Source organism: Morone saxatilis, unplaced genomic scaffold (genome assembly GCF_004916995.1).
Source record: "Morone saxatilis isolate NCDOM2014 unplaced genomic scaffold, NCSU_SB_2.0 Contig24, whole genome shotgun sequence".
Classification (NCBI taxonomy): domain Eukaryota; kingdom Metazoa; phylum Chordata; class Actinopteri; family Moronidae; genus Morone; species Morone saxatilis.
The window spans coordinates 6,737,821-6,740,939 of record NW_023339807.1 but is presented as its reverse complement, the minus strand read 5'-3'; positions in this window follow the sequence as shown (position 1 = coordinate 6,740,939).

Sequence of the window (3,119 nt, the reverse complement as noted above, 5' to 3'; positions counted from 1 at the left end):
CTTTTTGTGAGTCTGGTGGAGCGGGCACGGAGGCTCCTATACCTTCTTCCAAGGCAGGAGGCTGAACAAGAAGGCAGGAGGCTGAACATTGTGTGACTACATATATCTTGTACTATAAAGCACAAGACACACACAAAAGAAGGGACCCACTCATCCAACATTGCCCCCTTGTGGTCAAAACTCCATAGGGTACCTTTTTTATAAGGTCATGCAAAAGTCTCCTGGCCCTGATCAATCTGACTTAAGTCCATGTCCATGCCATGGTGAGACAATCAGCAGACATCTGATGGCTTTAGATTCGACTTGACAAAATCAAAAAAGACTTGCATTCATGATTTCATTTGGACTTGAGCCTTTTGACTTCAAAATACTTGAAACTTTCTCTGAAGCCCAAAGATTAAAAGGTATATGACAGGATAGGATTTTTGGATTATTGCTTCCTCTTAATGTATTATTACTCTTGTTAAAATGGCATTACATTTGGTGAAGTGCGCATTAGGACTTGATTAGGACTCAAACTCAAAGTTTGCGAAAACTTGCAAAACAGTGACTTGGTCCCACCTCTGCTAACAGCTGTGCATGTTAAGTCGAGAACGAAGGAAACTTTTGACATCTTTTCTACAGCGTCTGTGTGTCATCTTTCCACACGTTTCTGCTCTATTAAGACCATTAAGTAGAATTAGGCCAATCTTAATTGAAATCCTGTCTTCTTTCTTGTGGATGTTTGTTGCCATGGAGACAGGGCAGCTTTACCTGATCAGCATCTGGTTCAGAGTCAAATTAGGTCTAATCAGGTTGACTGTCTCTTTGTCAGTCTGCAGTCCATTTCTGTGCCTCTCAGCAGCGTAAAAGCAACAGCTTCTATTCATCTCTCTTCATCTAGTCAACAGAATCACAAAACTGAGCTAATGGATGCCATAGAGATTAGCTCTATAGGTGCTTTTATCGTTTAAGGGAGTTAGATTGGTTTTTAAGTTTATTGTAAATCATTAAATAGTGCAAATCATATTTATCCCCTGGCCTTTGATTTATGTGAGTTCTCAGTAAGCTTTTAACAGATGATGTTTGATCTAAAATGCTTAGAATCAAATATATGGAGGGAGGGAGTTCACTGTGAAAGCTTTGTCATCAACCCTCCTGACACAAGGACAGACAGATGCATGTAAGACCTTACTAGTAGGGTGATGTGGGGACACGAGGTCAGAAATAGAATCAGGCAAGAGGGGTGCGACTGTGCTGTGGCAGTGCTTTATAGACAAACAGTAGGGTGTTAATTCAACTCTAATAAAGGTGGCACCCAGTGAAGAGCATTCTTTCTCTTTTTTTGTTTAATTAATAGTCTCGCTGCAGTGTTGTGAAGACGGTAAAGGTGAGATTAAGGTGCCTGTGTAGTAGGGATGTTCGTGGCGACTAATTTTGCCGTCGATTAAACAAAATTTTTTATTTATTCTAGTTGACTAGTCTAAAAGGACAATTTAAAGACTCTGTAAATACACAACGTGCACACACACAGCCAGCATTCACAAGTTATTGTTATTTACCTCAGTGTATTTTGTTACAAGCATTATATGAAGGGGCAGTTTGTTACGTTATCATACATTTACATGTCCGTAAACATGTTGGGATAGTACTGAAATTGTTAATGTACATCTACATATATACATTAACTGCTGGATAATTTTGTGAATAATTAGAAATTGATGTTAGTAGACGAAGAGAGAGAGATCGCTCTCGTGGCTGCTTAATCGTTGTAGGATAACTTTCAGGTTTTTATTCTATTATGATCATCTTTGTGAACTACAAAACGTATGACATGACTCTGTGATGGTGTGACCACCCAAACCAGCAGTGGCATTAGCGCAGAGACGAGGGGCTGCCGTCTGCTGGGGCTGTGTCCCCGACTAGTGACAGGTTGCTACATAAAGATGCAATTAACCAGCGTTTTACATTAAGAAAGTATGGTAATTAGTTTAACCAACTAGTATTTCTGGTGTCGACTAGACTAGTCAGTAACGTGACCGATTAGTCGACTAATCATACACATCATCTTGCTGTGTAGTACCAAAGTATTGAGAGTTACAGCTGTTAAGATGGGTACATATAGTCGACATTAATGACTTTCATCAAATCAGAAACTAGGAGTGCCTCTAAAACTCTACTTTTTTATGGAAATACTGGATTGACCATCTACAGTCCCTGACAAAAGTCTTAGTCTTGTCGGCTTGGTACAAGTTGACTTAAGTCCCCTCAAATATAATGTCTAATCAATTTTTTTTTTTTTACAAGAAATGGCTAATTTCAACCCAAACAGCTTTTAAATAATGTTTGGTGCCAAACGAAACTGCTGAAAGCATTCTAAAACGTTCACACCCAGCTTGGTAAAGCCCACCTGAGTCGTTTTTGCAAAAGACAAATCCTTGTTCGCCTTGTCATGATGATGCACCCAACCTAGACTTACAGGCCTGCACTGTGATCATAATTGATCAATTCAATTAAGTGGGTGTGTTAAAAAGAACCCAAGCAACACCAGACCCTTCACATCAACTGCAACTTGACTCTGACAACATGCCTACGATGTCACCCTGAGAACCAAAGCGTTGATTGTTACGAGGGCTGAAGACCAGATCCACTGCTGACGGTGGCTGACACTTCACTGTGTCTTCAGCGTCAAGCCTACAGAGAATACAGAAAAAGATTCTGAAGAGACTGGAGATATTTTTGAACAAGCCAGGTCCGGCAGACCCCGCAAAGACACCTCGCGGAGGCACCGTTTTGTTGGCTCGAAAATCTAAGGCCACCCCTTTCTCACTTGGCAGCAGAGCTCCACCCAGGCCTGGTCACCTCAAGTCCCTGTCAACCAGAACAGTTTGTAGAATTCTCTCTCCGAGAATGGCCCTCCACGTTGACGTGCCCAGAAACCAGCACTAAACAACAGGCAATTAAAAAAACGTGTGGCATTTGCCAAGGCCCACAGCCTGCTAAAAAGGATGGACCGCTGAAGGAAGTGGGCAGAAAGGTGGATTTCTCAGATGAATCTTCGGTTCGAATTACGATCACAGGCCGCGCAAATATTGCAGGAGACCTACTGGAGCACGCATGGATCCCAGACGTTGAAAGTT